Source organism: Sciurus carolinensis, chromosome 10, assembly GCF_902686445.1.
Source record: "Sciurus carolinensis chromosome 10, mSciCar1.2, whole genome shotgun sequence".
NCBI lineage: Eukaryota > Metazoa > Chordata > Mammalia > Rodentia > Sciuridae > Sciurus > Sciurus carolinensis.
Window position 1 is genome coordinate 40,534,431 of NC_062222.1, and position 20,243 is coordinate 40,554,673.

General features: G+C 38.2%; 1 pseudogene; it reads left to right on the plus strand.

Annotated features, from left to right (window-relative positions):
- Positions 1-19,006: 19,006 nt before the first annotated feature.
- On the plus strand, positions 19,007-19,629 carry LOC124995116 (protein lin-28 homolog A-like; annotated as a pseudogene).
- The last annotated feature ends 614 nt before the right edge of the window (positions 19,630-20,243 follow it).

Here is a 20,243-nt window from a genome sequence, read left to right on the forward strand (position 1 = left end):
ATTTCATAATTATGGAGTTTTAAAGAAGTATTCTTTATCAAAATATATAACCAAAAATGTCCATTTTTCCACTTGATAAAATAATACTAGCATCGTGACTAATTAGAAAAAAGTTTATTTGGATTCACATAACCATAGATATACATTTAATATTCTTTTTTGATCTAAAAATGATAAGTAATTATCTTTTACACATAAATAAGCTAAGAACCTAGAAATAAAACATTTGACCACACTACACATCTGGTTAAAGGTATCATTAGCATTAGAAAATGAGCACTCTGCTATTTTCTGTCTGTCCCTACTACTGTGCTACATGCAGTCCTTATTCTTGGTCTCAGTTTCTTTACCTACAAATTGGGGGAAATAATGCCTACGTCATTGGATTTTGTGAACATTAAACAGTAAGTAAAGCATTTGGATTAGTGTTCCAAAAATATCAACTACTCTAAGACTGTTAGTGAGAATAGACTATATTCTCATTGATAAGAGATTATCATTAATGAAAATATAATTATTAGCAAATGCACATTAGGCAATAAACAGAATGATCATGTGAAGATATATCAAATACATCAAAGAATTTTTATGAATAATCATAAAGAATTTGTTTTCAAAAATATTATTTAATTGTGTGGTTTTTCTTTGAGGTTACTGCAAATGGGATAATTTTCTTAATTTTTCTTTCAGTGGATTCATTACTGATGTATAGGAATATGTTTGATTTATGGGTATTGATTTTATATCCCACTACTTTGCAGAATTCATTTATTAGTTCTAGAAGTTTTTGGGTGGGATTATTTGGATCTTCTAAATATAGGATCATATCATCAGCAAATAGTGATATTTTGAGTTCTTTACCTATTTATATACCTTTAATTTGTTTCTTCTAATTGCTCTGGCTAGAGTTTCAAGGACAATGTTGAATGTAAAAGTGGTGAAAGAGGGCATCCTTGTCTCATTCCAGTTTTTAGAGGGAATGCTTTCTATTTTTCTCCATTTAGAATTTTATTGGCCTTGGATTTAACATATATGGCTTTTACCATGTTGAGGTATGTTCCTACTACCACTAGGTTTTCTAGTGTTTGGAATATGAAGGGGTGCTGTGTTTTGTCAAATGCTTTTCTGCATTTATTGAGATGATCATATGGTTCTTGTTTTTAAGTCTATTGAATTATGTTTATTGATTTCTGTATGTTGAAACAACCCTGCATCCCTGGGATGAACCCTATTGATCATGGCACACTATCTTTTAAATATGTTTTTGTATGTTATTTGCCAGAATTTTATTGAGAATTTTTGCATCTATGTTCATCAGGGATATTGGTCTGAAGTTTTCTTTCCTTGATGTGTCTTTGTCTGGTTTTGGTATCAGGGTGATATTAACCTCATAAAATGAGTTTGAAAGCATTCCCTCCTTTATTATTCATGAAATAACTTGAGGACTATTAGCGTTAATTCTTCTTTGGACTTGTAGAACTCAGTTGAGAATCCTCCTGGTTCTGGGTTTTTCATAATTGGTATGCATTTGATGGAGCTTTCTATTTTATTACTTGAAAATGTTTTATTTAAGTCGTGTATAACCTCCAGATTCAGTTTAGGTAGGTCATATATCTCTAGAAATTCGTTGATGTCTTCAACATTTTCTATTTCATTGGAATATAAATTTTCAAAATTTCTAATTATCTTCTATGTTTTACTTGTGTCTGTTGTGATATTTACTTTTTCATCACGTATTTTAGTAATTTGCGTTTTCTTACTTTTTCTCTATGTTAATGTGGCTAGGGATTTTCAATTTTATTTTTTCAAAGAACCAATGTTTTTTGTCAATTTTTTCCACTGTTCCTTTCAACATTGCCATATTAGCAACCCAGCTTCAAGTACATGAATCTTTGGGGAACATACTAAAAATATATTGAAATCATAGCAGAACTAGTACATAAACTTTATCTTTGAAATAGAAAGCTAAATAGTCACAGAATTAGGGAAATATGCATATAGTACATTCTCTCATCTCATGCGAATAACTGATCTTTAATTATAAAGCATACAGTTTTTAAATGTATTATACAAAACATTCATATTACCAGGTGATACTTTGTAAAATAGAATATGTCATAACCGTGATTTTAATTTTATTATTCCATTGTTACTATTGTTAGGTTACTTTTCAGTAACCTATTTATTTATAAAGTTTTATGGGCTTTATCCCTGGTACAGGCCTTGGGAGGCTAGGACAAGGACAGGTTGAGCCTGTACAGCCCATACAAAAAAACAGACAAATTTGGACTTGGGTATTTGGACTTTTAGTGTTGGTCCCTGACCCTCCTGTACCCCATGCAGACAAAATTATTTGGGAAACTCAAACTCCTGTGTGGGTGGATCAATGGCCCCTTACCCAAGAAAAATTAGAGGCTGCCTCCATGTTAGTACAGGAACAGTTGACAGCCGGCCATGTGGAACCCTCAGCCTCACCCTGGAACACTCTTATTTTTGTTATTAAGAAGAAATCAGGCAAATGGCGCCTTTTACAGGATTTGCACACTATCAATAAGGTTATGCGCCCCATGGGGGCATTACAGCCAGGCATCCTTACACCGGTAGCTATTCCTAGGGACTATTATAAAATGGTCATCGACTTAAAAGATTGCTTTTTTACTATTCCTTTACATCCTGAGGACAGACCCTATTTTGCTTTCAGCCTCCCCCGCATCAATTTTCAGGGCCCTATGCAAAGATTTCAATGGAAGGTCCTTCCCCAGGGTATGGCTAACAGCCCTAGTGTTTGCCAAAAATATGTTGCTCAAGCAGTAGACCCTGTGAGAGAGCAGTGGCCACAAGTTTATGTATTACATTATATGGATGATTTGTTAATCACTGCACCTAATACCTATGATCTTAACAATTGTTATTTGGATCTCTATAAGGCCTTCACTGCCTTGGGACTTCAGATAGCCCCTGATAAGGTTCAAACATGGCCCCTCTACATGTATCTGATGGAGGAGGCCCCCAAGATTCTAATAGAGCCAAACAAGTCCATGAGAAAATTCAACGGATATACGAGGAACTGCATCCTAGTCTTACCTAAACACAGACCTTCTGAGATAGACCCTGCCACTTGCGATATTCTTGAAGCCACTTACGCCTTGCTTAATTGGTCCAATTCTCCCTTGACTGCAGATTGTTGGCTTTGCTTGCAGCTAGGATATCCTGCTCCATTAGCTATTCCGATTGATTATAGAAATGACTCAGCTGCTACCCTTACTAGAAAAATTGCTGAGAATGTAACCTATCCTAATACACCGTGGTCCAATTTTACCAGTGAAAATTGTTTACCGACTCCACCATTTTTGGTACAGCCATTCATATTTTCCAATACTACTTGCTTTTTCTCACCTGGCTATAATAATACCTGGGATTTAAATATAGGGATTATGACAGTTAGTGATTGCTCCGAGACATTCAATTTTTCACAGCCATTGTGCCCCCCTAATGGCACTGTATTTGTTTGTGGAGGTAATAAGGCTTTCACTCAACTGCCAACCAACTGGACTGGATTATGTGTCCTAGCCGCCTTGCCCCCAGACGTAGACATTATTCCAGGAGATGAACCTGTTCCTATACCAACAATTGATCACATTGCAGGACGATTTAAACGTGCTGTCACCTTTATCCCTTCACTTGCAGGACTTGGAATAACTACAGCAGTGGCCTCAGGTACTACTGGTTTGGGGGTCTCTCTTACTCAATATACAAAATTATCCAGACAATTGATTTCTGATGTACAGATAGTCTCAAGCACCATACAAGATCTTCAAGATCAGGTGGATTCCTTAGCAGAAGTGGTCCTACAAAATAGGAGAGGTTTAGACCTTCTAACTGCTGAACAGGGAGGCATTTGTCTGGTTTTGCAGGAAAAATGCTGTTTCTATGCCAACAAGTCAGGGATTGTTAAGGGCAAGATCAAACAGCTGCAGGAAGACTTAGAAAAACGCCAACAAGCACTGGCTGATGATCCACTGTGGACTGGATTCAGTGGACTCCTTCCCTGTCTCCTTCCCTTCCAAGGTCCCCTCCTTTGCTTGCTGCTTATCGTATCTATAGGTCCTTTGATATTCAAAAAGATCATGGCTTTTCTTAGAGCTCATATTGAGGCTATACTGGCGAAACCTATTCAGGTTCATTACCATCAACTGGAGATGATGGATCGCGATGGTGATCTTAAAAGGTCATCACCCCTGTGAGCTGAACTGGACAGCCAATGACGGGTAAGATTCGTGAGAGCTCATACCAACCTAAGACAGGAAATGAGGGCCAGAGCCTCATTATCCAATGACGGGTAAGGATGTTGCTCTGTCACGGACAACCTAAGACAGGCGCAGTTCCCAAGGGATTGTCACTCCAGCTCTGTACCTGTTGGGGCAGGCCACACCCCCACCTCGCCACATAGCCTCTATCACCCCCTTAAAATATGAATATCAGAATATGGTCAATAATTTTATATAAGAAAGGGGAAAATGTCAGGGACCAAGAAAAAGTTCTCATTCTGAGAACATTCTGACCTTTACAATAAGCAGCAGCCCAGGGAGCATTTTGCGGTTGCCTCCCCTGTGCAAATATCCTGCAGCTGACTCAGGCACCCTGCAGCTGACAACTGACGGATTCCTGGAGCGCGCCCCTCCCCACTCCCGGCTGATAGTTCTGCCTATGCCACCGCCCCCACTTCTCTTCCGGGATTTCACCTTCCCGCCGGTGCGAACTTGCACCTTATCAGGAGCCCAAAAGAAAAACACAGTCAACCAGCCTGTGTCTCATCATACCCCTCATTCCCTCAGCATAAATACCTGTGAGAACAATAAAAATTTGCAGCTTGATCAGAATTCCTGTCTTGCTGTCACTCCCTGCATCTCTTGTCCCTTTCATTCCTTCTCTCTTAGGTTCACCGTCCTGCGTTGATGTCCCGCGGGTCGGGACATAAAGCTAATTGTTGGGACTAATGACACCTTACCTCAGGCTGACTCCTTACTCTCTGGCTAGTGAGCAAGATCAAGTCCTCAAAGGTGGTTTCAATAGTTAATGATGATAAATCTGACCACCATCAGGAATTGGTTAACAACAGTTCCGTGAATGTGATCAGCTCGTTACTCCCATATAGTCCTATGGGACTCTCGCCTGCATGAACCCACCCATGCCTTGCTGACCTTTAAGCTGATTGGTTCCTGCCTAGCCTCCACCCTACATAAAAGCTGTGTGATTTCCTCAATAAACGAGATTTCTGCTGTGCCTCGTGCGCTGACAGACCTCCCAGCTCTGGTGTGTTTCCTTTGCCGTCAACACTCATCATCCTGCTCGGCCCCATATTCTCCTCAGGCAGGCCCTGAGGAGGTACATCGGACCTTGTTACCCAACAGGGAGCAACAACTGGTGCCCTGTGTGAGGAACGATGAAGTCGCCGACAGGCCAATCAGACTCTGGGTGAGTGTACTCCCATAAAATATGGGACAGTCCAATTCCAAGTCTGATCCCTCCCTTGACTCCTTTAGGATTCTCCTTAGAAGTAGAGGATTGGAACTCTCAGATAGCCAGGTGTCTCAGACCTGGAAGGCCCTCACTAAGGCAGCCCCTTGGCTGCCTGAAACAAACTTGTTTGACTGGTCCACATGGAATCGTGTAGAACAACTTGTTAGTAAGAGGGAAATCAGTTTAGGAGAGGGTCCCCCATTGGGAATCTGCCCTACATTATCCGCCCTTAAGGCCTGCTTCTCTCCAGGACCTCCCAAAGCAGGCTCCAACGTTTCCCCCAAAAAGTCGCTGCCTCCGGATGGTGGGAAATCTTTCCGGCACCCATTTTATGATACTGGGCAAGAACTCACTGACTCTAACCTCCCCCTCCCCGTATGGCCTTCCCGGTAAATGCTAAAATGTTAGTTTGGGAAGGAATGACTACCGATCACAAATTGGCCTGTGCAGGGATGCAAGATCACTCCATAGGAAGGTGGATTGTGGCTACCAAAGATATTGGCATGCAGCTTCCACATGCAAGTGGGCAGATGGAAAGGGATTCCTTATCTTCAAGTCTCTTCTTTCTTGCACTTCTATGCTCTTCCTGAAAACTTGAACACCTCCTTCTTCTCCTCCTCTTAATCCCTCCTCCTCCTCCTCCAACTTTGACTCAGCTGTTTCTGCTTCCATTCCCCAGCCCAGGCCACCTAGTTCTGCCAGGAGGTCCCACATATGCTGGTGTGGAGGGAGTAACCAGCCCAACCATCAGTGGCATGTCCTAGTAAGGAGTATGATATAGTAGCCCCATTCCCCACAAGTAGTGGGAGATAATTATTTCACAATTTTCTGCATCCAAAGGCCTTGTAACTTTATAGGTGAATCTCCATTGCAGTGTAACAGATGTTCAAAAACTCTAGTTGAATAAAAAAATAGAAATGATCAAAAAGTTATGAGCTCAAAAAAAATGTAGAAAGAAAACCTGTTCCTTGGAAGTAAACAACCCAGTTAAATGACCTGATTTAAAATTTTTCACCTGACGTTGGTTAGTTCAACAATTGCTTTAACACTTATATCTGTAGATAACAGTATACTTGAAAGAAATCACAGTTGCAATTATATAACAAATTTATCCTTCTTAGGTATATATAACATTAGTATACATTTAGACATAGTTACAAAAGCATGAAATATAATTTGCTCTAATTCAGTCCCTAGCAATTTCTCCTGACCACTGGTTCCCCCTTTCCCCTCCCTCTACTCTACTAATCTTTCTGCAGTTTATTTATACTTTCTTTTTTCATTAGTGTCCTGTGGGCATACTTGATGTTGGAATTCACTGTGTATATTTTAATTATGTACACATGAATGTTTGAGCAGATTCATTCCAATGCCCTTCCCTTTTCCTATTCCACATTCCTCTTCTTCAATCCCTTTCATCTACTCTACTGATTTTTCCTCTATTTTGATGAAATTCCCCTCCTTTTTGTTTTCTTTCTTTCTCTCTCCCCTACTCCTCATTTTACATTAGCTTCTACATATTAGACAAAACATTCCACCTTTGACTTTTTTAGGACTGGCTTACTTTCCTTAGCATGATAGTCTCCACTTCCATTCATTTACTAGCATTTGCTCATTCTTCTTTATAGCTGAATAATACTCTATTGTGTATGTATTCCACATTTTTTCTATCCATTCATAAGCTGAGGGATACCTAGGTTGGGTCCATATTATTAATTGTGCTGCTATAAATATTGATGTGGTTGCATCACTGCACTATGCTGATTTTAAATCCTTTGAACATACACCAAGGTGTGGGACAGCTGGGTCATAGGGTGGTTTCATTCCTAGTTTTTGAGGAATCTACACACTACCTTCCAGAGTGGTTGCACTGTTTCGCAGTCCCACTAACATTATATGAGTGCACTTTCCCCCCAACATCCTAGCCAACATTTATTATTGGTATTCTTTATAATTGTTATTCTGACTGGTATGAGTTGAAACTTTGATTTGCATTTCCCTAATTACTAGAGATGTTGAATGTTTTTTCATATATCTATTGATCATTTGTATTTCTTCCTTTGAGAAATGCTTGCTTGACTCTTCTGCCCATTTATTGATTGGGTTATTTGTTTGTTTTTTGGTGTTAATATTTTAGAAATATTTTTGTATTCTAAATATTAATAACATAACTTAGGAGCAGATGGAAAAGATCTCCCATTCTTTAGGCTGTCTCTACAATTGTTTCCTTTGGTGTGAAGAAGATTTTTAATTTGTTGTCATCCCACTTATTGATTTTTTATTATTTAGTGTGTTTTTGGGTCTTGTCAAGGAAGTTGGTTACTGAGCTAAAGTACTGGAGTGTTGGGCCTGCATTTTCTTTTAGCAGTTGGAAAATTTATGGTCTAATGCCTAGATCCTTGGTCCACTTTGAGTTGACTTTTTGAGGGGTGAAAGACATGGGTCAAATTTCATTGTTCAAATAACTATATTTATGTGGTTTGTTTCTGTGTCTCCTAGTCTATTCCATTGCTCATTATGTCTGTTTTGGTGCCAGTACCATGCCATTTTTGTTCCTGTAGCTCTATAGGTATAATTTAGGTTTTGGTATTGTGATGCCTCCAGTTTTGCCTTCTTGCTCATGATTGCTTTGGCTCTTCTGGATCTCTTATTTTTCTGAATGTATCCCAGAACTACTTTTTCTAGTCTGTAAAGGATGTCATTGATATTTCATTGGGATTGCACTGAATTTGTACAGCACTTTTGGTAGTATGCCATTCTGATGTTAATAATTCTGTCTATCCTTTTCTATCTTCCAAGACCTTCAAATTTTTTCTTCAGTGCTCCATAGGTATCAAGTGCTCCATAGGTATCATTGTACAGGTCTTTTATGTCTTTTGTTAGATTAATTCCCAAGTTTTGTTTTGTTTTTAGGTCATTGTAAATGGAATAGTTTTCCTACTTTATTTTTCACAGATTCATTTCTGGAGTATAGAAACGTGATTGATTTGTGGGTATTGTTCTTGTATCCTGCTATATTGCTGAATTTATTTATCAGTTCTAGAAGTCTTCTGGAGGAACTTTTTGGATCTTCTAAATGTATGATCATATCATCAGCAGACAGATAATTTGATCTCTTCTTTTCCAACTTATATTTCTTTAATTTCCTTTTTTTATTTGATTGCTCTTGCTAGGTTTTCAAGGACAATATTGAAAAGGAGAGGATAAAGTGGACATATTTGTCTTGTTCCAGTATTTAGAAGAAATGCTTTAGTCTCTCTCTGGAGTATAATGTTGGCATTGGTTCTGCCACACATGACTTTTCCAATGTTTGGGTAAGTTCGTACTATCCCCAGTTTTCTATTATTTTACACATGGATGAGTGGTGTACTTTGTCAAATGCTTCTTCTCTATCTATTGAGATAATCATGTGATCCTTGTCCTGAAATCTACTTATGGGATAAATTACATTTATTGATGTCTATAGTTGAACCTTGCATTTTTCAAATGAAACCCAGTTGACTATGGTGCACTATCTTTTTAGTATGTTTTTGTATGCAGTTTGTTAATATTATATTAATAATTTTTCCACCTATGTTCAACAAAGATATTGGCCCAAATTTTCTTTCCTTGAAATTTATTTGACTGGTTTTGGTATCAGAGTAATTTATCACAGAATAAATTTGATGGTGTTGCCTCCTTTTCTATTTCATGAAATAATTTGAAGAGGATTGGTATTAGTTCTTTAAAGTCTGGTAGGGCTCACCTGAGAATCCATCTCATCCTGAGTTTTTCTTTTTTTGGGTTTTTTTTTTTGATAGACATTTTAACTTCATTACTTGATATTGATTTCTTTAAGTTTTCTAGATTCTCATGGTTCAATGAAATAGGTCCTATGTCTCTGGGGTTTGTCAATATCAAGATTTTCTAACTTATTGGATTCTAAATTTTCAAAAGTTTCTGATGATATTTCCTTTTTCATTTACATTTAGATTATTTTGAGTGTTTCTCTCTCTGTTAGTTTGGTTAAAGGTTTATCAATCTTGTTTATCCTTTAAAAACCCAACTTTTTGCTTGATCTTTCATTTTTTTCTCAATTTTAGTGAATTTAGTTCATATTTATGTTATTTTCTATCTTCTACTGATTTTGGTGTTGATTTGTTTTTCTTTTGCTAGGGCTTTGAAATGTAATGTTTTATTATTTATTTGGTATTTTTCTATTCTTTTAATGTATGAGCCCAATGTTATACACTTTCCTCTTAGAATTGTTTCATACTATCTTAAAATTTTCGGTATGCTGTATCACTATTCTTATTTACATCTAAGTATTTTTTTTTATTTCTCTGCTAATTCCTTCTGCTATTCTTTCATCACTCAAAAGCATATTATTTAATCTTCAAAATACTGTTTTTATCTTTTTGTTGATTTCCATTTTTTTGTATTTGCTAAGATTTGCCTTGCAACCTAAATATAGTCTATTTTGAAAAACATTCAATGTTCTACAGAGAAGAAAGTGAATTTAGTCTTTGATAGATGAAATATTCTATAGATGTCTGTCTGCTAAATCCATTTTATTAATTTTAATTTTTAGTTCTTTAGAATTGTAATTACATCTGGATGATCTCTCTAGTGGTGAGGGAGGTATTTTTTAATCACCCAGTGTTATAGAGAAAGGTTTGTTTTATGTACATCAATATTTATAATCATTGTATGCTATTTTTGCATTGTTTCCTTAAGCAGTATAAAGTGACTTTTGTTGTCTCTTCTAATTAGTGTTGGCTTGATATCCACTTTGTTTGATATGAGAATAGCTACCCCTGTTTAATTATAAATACCATTTGCATGGTATATCTTTTCCTTACCTTTCCCCCTTAGCCTGTGGATGTCTTTGCCTGTTAGACAAGTCTGTTCTGCAAAGAGCATATTGTTGGGTCTTGGTTTTCAATTCAATCTGCCAACCTGTGTCTTTCTGGGCTGGTGGGCATTTACTGGGGATTGAACTCAGGGGCACTTGATCATTGAGCCACATTCCCAGTCCTGTTTGTATTTTATTTAGAGACAGGGTCTCACTGAGTTGCTTAACACCTGGCTGTTGCTGTGGCTGACTGTGAACTCTCCATTCTCCTGCCTCAGCCTCTTGAGCTGCTGAGATTACAGGCATGCACCACCATTCCTGGTCAAACCTATGTCTTTTGATTAAAGAGTTAAAACCACATATATTCAACATTGTTAGAGAGAGATGACCTTTATTTTGTGCCATTTTGATATATTTCTAATGTTTAAATTGGATTCAATTCTTATTTAATTAACTATTCTAAGGTAATTCATCTCTGTGGTGGTTTTCATTTTTATTTTTTATTTCTTCATGAAATACATCATTGAGTATATTTACAGTGCAAGATGTCTGGTTATGAATTCTTTTAGCTTCTCTTTTCATGGAGGTTTTATATTTCATCTTCAATTCTGAAGCCTAATTTTGCTGGGTACAGTATTCTAGGTTGACATCCATTTTTTTTTTTTTTTCCAGTGCTTGTCATATATTATTCCAACTCTTCCTGGTTTTTAGGGTCTGGGTTGAGGAATCATTTGAAATCTGGACTGTTTTACTTCCTAAATATGACCAGCTGGTTTTCTCTGGCAGCTTTAAGAATTCTATCCGTATACTCTATGTTAGGCATTTTCATTATAATGTGTCTTGGGGTTGATCTATTGCTATTTTGTATATTTGAAGTTTCATATACCTGGTATTTAAATTTCCATCTCATTTTAAATGCTTGTAAATTTTTCTAAAATTATTTCATTGAAAAAAATGTGCATCCCTTTAGCTTGTATTTCAATGACTGTATTTACTGTCATCTTAAATTTGGCCTCTTGATTTTACCCAAGATTTCTCGAATATTCTGGTCATGGTCTTTTCTTTATAGTCAAATTTATTTTCAAGATTATATACTTGGTCTTCCAGGCCTGAAAATCGTTCTTTAACTTTGTATAATCTATTGGTGATGTTTCCATGGAAGTTTTAATTTGGTTTATTGAATCTTTCATTTACAGGATTTCCATTTCTTTTTCAGAATCTCTATCTCTTTACTGAAGTCATCTTTCATTTCCTATATTTTCTTTCTATTTTCTCTCCTTACATCTTCTTTAATCTGATATAACATTTTAACTATAAACTTCCTAAATATTTTTCTGACATTTCCTACACCGTGGTGTCAGTGGAGTTAGTCATCTCAGTTTTATGGTGTGATATTTGGGGTGGTTTGTTACCTTACTTTTTCATATTTTTTGTATGTCTGCTCATTTATTATTATCATTTCATTTTGGAAGAAAGGGAGTATTTTGTGAACTTCTCTCTCTAATGGACTCTGTGTTAGGTGAATATCCAGATATTGATGCTTTAAGTCAATATGTGACCTCAGCGGATCCCAGTATCAGCATCATTTACAGAAATATCACTGAAATTTATCTAATACAATCACTTCAGAGTTAAGCCTCATACTAATTGAACTTATGAAAAAAAAGCTTGTTGATATTGTTCTCCACAGTTTAAATCTAGGTATTAACTTGTAGTAAAGATTTAGAACAGGTAAAATATTAGTACATGTGCTGTCTCCTGAAATGAGGGCTACAAGGAAGGGAAGAAGAAAGATTAGGCAAACAAGAGTGGGAGAAAGCAAGCAAGCCCAAGGTAGAAAGGAGAAATACATGGATCTGGGTATTTGAGGTAGCAGCAGATAATGTAAGAAGAATAAGTATAAACTCGATCTAGGAAGATAAAGATATAAAGATGTATTTTAATGTGCTTTAACTCATTAGAAGGAATACATTCATGTGGGTTGAAGGTACAATATTGGCTATTAGGGTAACAACTATCCATCAGGTTGAAGATGATACATGAGGTTAAAGTTGGCATTAGAGTTATTTGTGGTAAACCATACCAAGGTGAAGAAAATTCTCATTGAATCTTGGTCTGGACTGTATTGGGGTTTGGGCATTTAGCAGATGTCTATCATTCTTTGGCTGTGGATCCCTCCCATGTTGCGGGGGCACAGGAGTCACTTTCTTAGTGGCTATAGACTTCCCACCAGCTGGTATTGGTTTGTCATCTCAGGGGCCTGGGGCTGACTGCTCAGGGAGTAGTGTTGTGGATTGTTACTTCTATTGTATGTAGAAGTTCAAGATGCAGGCTCTAGAGTGCCCCTGTCATTACTATGGGTCACTGTGAATCTGGTCTCCTCTATGGGGTACTTTTTATGGTGGTATAGAGTCTGGTGGCTGTCCATGAGCACTGGATCACTTGTGGGTTTTCCATGAGTGTAGAAGATTTCCCCCAGCCAACACTGTTCTCTAGAGTTTACCTGGACTATAGTTATCACTGCCCCAGGTTGAGAATTGTGGGCACTAACTTCCTCTGTTGATTATGAGTGGTGCGAGGTCCAGCCAGAGTCCAAACAATGCCCTTTCACTTGCCAGTTTTGACTGCAGGTCAGGCTGGAAGCAATCACTTCCTGCTTCCTTGGATAATGTCATTTAAAATTTTGGCTAGCAGCTAGCAGTGATCACTCTAGAAGTTCTTTCCAGCTGGTTTATTAAGAGATACCACTGCAGGGGACTCTCTGTGGTTTAATTTGCAGCTGTATGGACTTGGGAAGATGCTATGTTGATTTATGGGGGCGAGTAGTCAGCTGAGGGCTTCACAAAATGGCTGGGGACCCCCTGCACAGCTTTTTTTTTTTTTTTTTACAATTTGGTTTTAAGCTGTTTGATCTGTTTCAAGGACACTGCTATTCCTATTGTGCTTTAAATTTCATCTGTCTTTTCAATATTCTTAGGTAGGAGCTTAAGTTTTCCCACTCCTGCTTTTTCTCTCTGTTGCTTCCACCTCGCCTCCACCCTGGTTCTGGTTCAGGGTTAGGGAACTATAAGTGTATTTTCTACTCTTGTAACCAATCTTCAAGTCTCTTCAGATCTCAGACTTTGTAACTTGAGACTTAGAGCATTTTTTTGGTCACCTACCTCATTCTGCTTTTCCTTCCTGCTTCCCTTCTGTGTTGTAAGGAAGTCAGGAATAACTGCCTAGCTCCTTTCCACCATTTTCTTTCCTTCTTTATAATTATATAACTTTTTTTTTTTTTTTTTTTTTTTTTAGCGGTGCTGGGGATTGAACCCAGGGCCTTGTGCTTGAGAGGCAAGATATATAACATTTTAAATCACAGATCATCTAAACATTTTAAATCACAGATCATCTAAACTTTGGATTTTTATCCTATCTCCTCTGAATATTTTTTTTCTAAACTGTAATACAAATGCTCTGAACCTAGACATCTAGATCACTCAGAGGAATGCAAAATTACATTCTAATAGCATTTAAAAGAAAATATTTTCATTTTATTTATTTTTTTCAAGAGGAGATGAGGATATACCCTTAATTATGGTTTTACATTAGAGTTCAGGTGTGATTCATAAAAATGAAATGCACTGTTCAGATATTCTATTTGGTAATTTTTCCAATATTATAAAAGGCATAACTGTATAAAATGGAAACAAACAAACAATAATAATGTTGACCATCTTAACACTGAAAATAATTCCCCAGTGCTTATGTCCTGGCAACTTCTACTTTCCAAAGTGTTTTTGCCTTTCCTCATTTTTATCTTATTTCTATCACAATAGATTTGCTTACCTCATGAAAAACTTGATAATTGGAATCTCATGGAATATGATCTTGGGTAGTTGGTTTTTGGTACTTAGTTGCCTTTAGCATTTATCAAAAGTTTTTGTTTTGTTTTGTTTTCCCTTAATGCTGGGAAGCTTCTTATTGTATGACTACATTAAAATTTGTTCTTTTATATTCCTGTTTATGTACCTTTAGGTTGTTTTCAATATTTAGTTATTATGGCTGCTATGATATTATAGTCAGATGTTTTGTAAATATGTCTTTGTTCTATTAATTAAATACACAGCAAATTGTTGAATAAAAGAATAGTTATGTTTAATATTAAAAGAACTTATCAATAGTTTACCATAGAGCTTATGCAAATTTATCTTCTAGAGCTATAAATTAGATATGTTCAGATTATTTCATTCAGGGAGGGAACAGGTAGTTCAAGATGAGATTAAACAGAAATAACCAGGCATCAAAGAGAGATGTCTCTCTTTAGTACTTATCCCAGCCAAATCATATTTTCACCAAGAATCATGAAAAATAGGGCATGAGAATGAATGAGATTCCAGAGTAGAGGAAAGAATAGGGAGTGGAAGAACTTGGCAGGATTTCAAAGACAAAGCATAGCACTTATCTTTTTAATGTTTTCTAGAACCACTCACAACCTCATTTTTCTTGGCTCTGCAAAAGGTAATATATGAAATCCTTGTATTCAGAAAATTGATGAAGGGAATTCCAACAATTTCACAAGTTCTGAAAATTAAAGAGACTTGGTGATCTCTTCAGTTTGCATACTTGTAAGGCCTGAAAGTAATCGAAATAGAGTAGGAGAAGGTAAAGACAACCCAAGTTCCCAAAAGAAAACCAGAGGCTTCTCCCTCTCGTCCTTTCTTAGTTGCACAGGATATATTCATTATGGGAAAGCAAAACCCCTGCAAGGAATCCTGGGTTCAAGAGAGTATGAGCAAAGACTTCCACTTGGTTTATTTAAATCCAACTGATCAGATAGCCAAATAGGCTGTATGACTGGTTAAACCAGGTATAAGTCAGTTCTGCACAGTCCAAAAACAGTTCACCCAGGGTGCACCAGTGAAGTTTTGAATTTTAAATTTCTCAAGAATATGTTACCTTATATTAAGCCATATCTTAGTCCAGATAATGTGAGGCATCCATACAGATAAGTATAATCAATCCTAACCCAGCAAATACAATATCTCTACATTGCCCCTCATTACTGAAGAAAACAAAAAGGAACTTGAGCAAGTTTATCATTCTTAATAAGTGACTAAATTTTAAGAGTTCACTGATATTACTTTCATATTTGGAGTAATATCATTCTAAAACTAAACCTTTTAATCTTATATTTAGCTTTAAACATTTTATTAACAAACTTGAATTTCATTCCTCTCATTGTAATTTCTGTTTAATTTGGAGTCTAGATTTGCTTCCAACTTAATCTTTCCTAGTAAAATAAAGATAATTCAAACCAAGGTCATATTGAAATGTGTTATGGTTTTTTTCCCCTCCTCACTTATTCAACTTTTAACTTTGTATTCCTCCCAATAAAATCTTCCATGCTTCCATTATATATTAGATATATACACACACATATTACAAATGTACTATATAGCATACCAATTTCCTACATACCCACAAAACTTTGTGCTTAAATTTACTATTTACAGTCAATAGGATGACTTACTAAAGTTGTAGTAATCTGTTATAGTAAAAACTCAAGCAGTGTGAATGCCCTCATAATAGTTAATTTTTATCAGTACCCTATTTGACCTTAATTACTACAGGCCAATCCTTAACATGACTCAAGTCCGATTTGATTCTGAGTATAACTAGAAGAATTTCACTAGACTGTCAGCAACATTTACAAGTATACATTCAAGACCAAGGAGTCACAAATACTATAGAAACAATGATTTTTTTTTCAAGAATATAAACATAATAAAAAATTAGCTGTTGTGCCCTGTCGGGCACCAAGGTCTGTGTACACCCTCAGGGCCCGCCTGAAGAGAATACAGGGCCAAGCAGGTGAATGAGTGTTGGCGGCAAAGGAAACACACCAGAGCCATTGGTCTGTCAGCACACAAGGCACAGCAGGAATCTCATTTATTGAGGAAATCACACAGCTTTTATGTAGGATAGGGGCTAAGTGGGAACCAATCAGCTTAAAGGTCAACAAGGCATGGGGGCTCACGCAGGCGAGAGTCCCATAGAACTATATGGCAAGCACGAGCTGATCACGTTCGCAGAACTGTTGTTAACCAATCCCTGACGGTGGTCCGATTTATTGTCATTAACTATTGAAACCGCCTTTGAGCCTTGATCTTGCTCACTCACCAGGGAGTAAGGAGTCAGCCTGAGTTAGTTAGCGTGTCATTAGTCCCAACACATCCCCCCTTTTTGTTTTATATTAAGGGCATGTCTGTCTTAGGTTGCCCCTGGAAGGGTCTTACCCATCATGGAACATCACCCTAGCAGTCTGGGGGTCCGCCTTACTCAAAGGTGTGCCTGTCTTAGGTTGTCCTCCTCTGAGGATCTTACCCGTCATTGACTACCACCTTAGCACTTCAGGTGGGCCCCTCAGGAGGAGCAGGGCTTAAGGGAGAGACACTTAGACCCCAGTGTCTTGATGCGAGTGATCCATGATCCTATAGGGCTCCCAATCATCATTATGAAGGGCGGTATAATGCTGTCAGACCACCATGAGCTGCACAGACTTAGCCTAGCTTTCAGGAAATGGATAAGCTTATCGATTATGCAAGGCCCAAAGGTGAACACAAGGATAATGGTGATTAGCAGGCCCATAAGTGGGAGGAGGTAAGGGAGCCACCCCTATAACCCAGTCCAGAGGAAATTTGAGTGGAGTTCGCTCCTACAATGTTCCAGATCTTCTTGTAGGTTTTTGATTTTATCTTGTACAATGCCAGAGTGGTTGGCGTAGAAACAGCACTCTTCACCAAGGAACAGGCAAAGCCCTCCTTCCTTTGCTGTTGCAGGATGACAGTGGCCAAGGAATCAAGTTGTACCTGTAGATCTAAGATGGTAGAGCTGCAAAGTGCAATGTTAGGAGCTCTGTGTAGCTCTCAAGGAAGTCCACTGTCCAAAGTCATGAGCTCAGAGACCCTAATCTTAATCACTGTTGTCCCACTTTTGCTACTGCGCATTACACTCTTTCTTAAATGTCATTTTAAGCAGTTTACATATATTGACTCCTGAGTCTATATGAGCATTAGTTAACACAATTTAACATTATATCTAAAACATGAATTAAAGAAAGACTGAGAGAGCTCTTAAGTTTCCTTTTGTGTGGCAAAGTGGCAAAATGCTTTCATGCTTAATCTTTAAACAAATCAGTCTCTAACTTTTAGAAATACATTTAACAAATTTTACATATACCCTATTGATGACAGGTCCTATATAGAATATTAAATGATAGGTTTGCCATTACAGACAAGTTTAATTTGGAGACTAGCAGCTTGATAAATTTTCTGCCTTAAAGACTTATATACCTGGAAAATATGAACACATTTAATATACAAAGAATAATGTTTTTAAGTATGTTACTCCATGGAATAACTTTGTAAATTAATCAGATGTTTCTAACAAACACGTTTGAGTAATCCCATACATGTCAACTCTAGTTCACTCATCTTATAGTTAAAAAAAACAAGATATCAGACAAGTGTAAAAAAAAAAAAAAAAAGATGTCAGACAAGTGTAAACAGTATTTGCCATCTCTTTCCTGTTGAAGACAAGTCCTAAAAATTGATGTTAGACATTTTATAAACATCAACATTTTATTAGTTTGAACACCTACAGACTTGTGAGTTAATTTTAAAGACATTTTACTTCTATTAGTTTACCCAATTTAAGTTGAACCTTTTTAAATCACGTGAATTAAAAATATTTGGATCCATTTTTAAATTTTAATTTTAGGAGCGCTCAGTTTTGATACAGACAAAACATGACATCAGACAGCACGACATACAAATAACACAAAATCAAAGGCCTTTTAACTTTATAGGTGAATCTCCATTGCAATGTAACAGATGTTCAAAAACTCTAGTTGAATAAAAAATAGAACTGATCAAAAAGTCATGAGCTCAAAAAAAATGTAGAATTAAAAAAAAAAAAAGAGTCCTGGAAAAATGATACCGCTGTTAATTACTTTAGTAAAGCACCATAAAAATAAATTAATTTTACTGGAGTTTAGATAAGACTCTTTTTGCTCTTTTTTTTTCTTTTCTTTTTTCTTTCTTTCTTTTTTTTTTTTTTTTTCTTGGGTTGGAGACCCGGTCTCCTACTAAGCATTCTGGCTTCCTCCATTTACATTTCAATGTAAGCCTTGACTGAGATCTGGAAGGAGCTGACAGGTTTTAGCAGAAATTTTCTGCCCAAGACATTTTAACCCTTTTTCCTGGTTCAATTCAGGTTTGGACGCAGAAAGTTGTGAAACAATTATCTCCCACTACTTGTGGGGAATGGGGCTACTATATCATACTCCTTACTGGGACATGCCACTGATGGTTGGGCTGGTTACTCCCCCCACACTGGAGTATGTGGGACCTCTGGCAGGAGGACTAGGTGGCCTGGGCTGGGGAATAGAAGCAGAAACAGTTGAGTCAAAGTTGGAGGAGGAAGAGGAGGGATTAAGAGGTGGAGAAGAAGGAGGCCTTTGAGTTTTCAGGAAGAGCATAGAAGCACAAGAAAGAAGAGAGTTGAAGATTGTGCGGGGGGAAGATGTAGCAGCCTCTTCTCCCAACCACCCCTTTGCCTGCGGACTTCTCTGGGGCCAGGGGCCCGGGGTCATGGACTCAGCAGACGACCATGGGCTCGGTGTCCAACCAGCAGTTTGCAGGTGGCTGCACCAAAGCAGCAGAGAAGGCGCCCGAGCGGCGGATGCGGCCCGGGCAGCAGATGAACCACAGCTGCTGCACGGTGCCGGCATCTGTAAGTGGTTCAACGTGCGCATGGGGTTCGGCTTCCTGTCCATGACCATCCCCGCCAGGGTCGCGCTCGACCCCCCAGTGGATGTCTTTGTGCACCAGAGTAAGCTGCATATGGAGGGCTTCCAGAGTCTGAAGGAGGGTCAGGCAGTGGAGTTTACCTTTAAGAAGTCTGCCAAGGGCCTGGAATTCATCCGTGTCACTGGGCCTGGTGGTGTGTTCTGTACTGGGAGTGAGAGGAGGCCAAAGGGGAAGAATATGCAGAAGCGCAGATCCAAAAGAGACAGGTGCTACAACTGTGGTGGTCTAGACCATCATGCCAAGGAATGCAAGCTGCTACCCCAGCCCAAGAAGTGCCACTTCTGCCAAAGCATCAACCATATGGTAGCCTCATGTCCACTGAAGGCCCAGCAGGCGCCCAGCTCCCAGGGAAAGCCAGCCTATTTCTGGGAGGAAGAAGAAGAGATCCACAGCCCTGCCCTGCTCCCAGAGGCCCAGAATTGAGCCACAGCAGGTGGGAGCTATTCTTTTGCTATCAGGAGTTCAAGGAGCAGGCATCAATCGGCAGAGTGGAGAAAGTGGGGATAAGGGTGGGTTGCGGGTAGCCGGCAGTGCCAAGTTTCTCAGGCTGGGGTTCCCAGCATCATCCCATCTTCCCTTTCAGTGGGGGGAAGGGGTGAGGCAAAGGAACTCCAACCATGCTCTATCCAAATGCAAGTAAGGGCTTTGGGGCAAAGCGATCTTAACACCTGTGTGCTTTATCTGAGTCTTCACCCCAAAACCTGTGGCTTTTGAAAGTGGCCTGGATAGGGAGGTTGTTTTGCTTTCAAAGAAGGAAATGTAGTAATATTTCCCTTGCCAGGGCATGAAACAGTTAAGCAGGAGATCAGATGAATGGACCCAACCCACAAACTACCACGTTCTGCGGGAGAGAATCTCAGGAGCAAAGCAGGGTTTTCACATCTTGTTTGTTACCTCAGGACACCATCTTGGGATATAGTGCTGGGAACTGTCCCAAGCAATGGGTTGTGAGGATAGGCAAAAGGGGTGGTTGGGGAAACAGCTATAGACCCACTGCTCCTAACTCACTCCCACCCTTTCTAGGCCAATGTGATTTT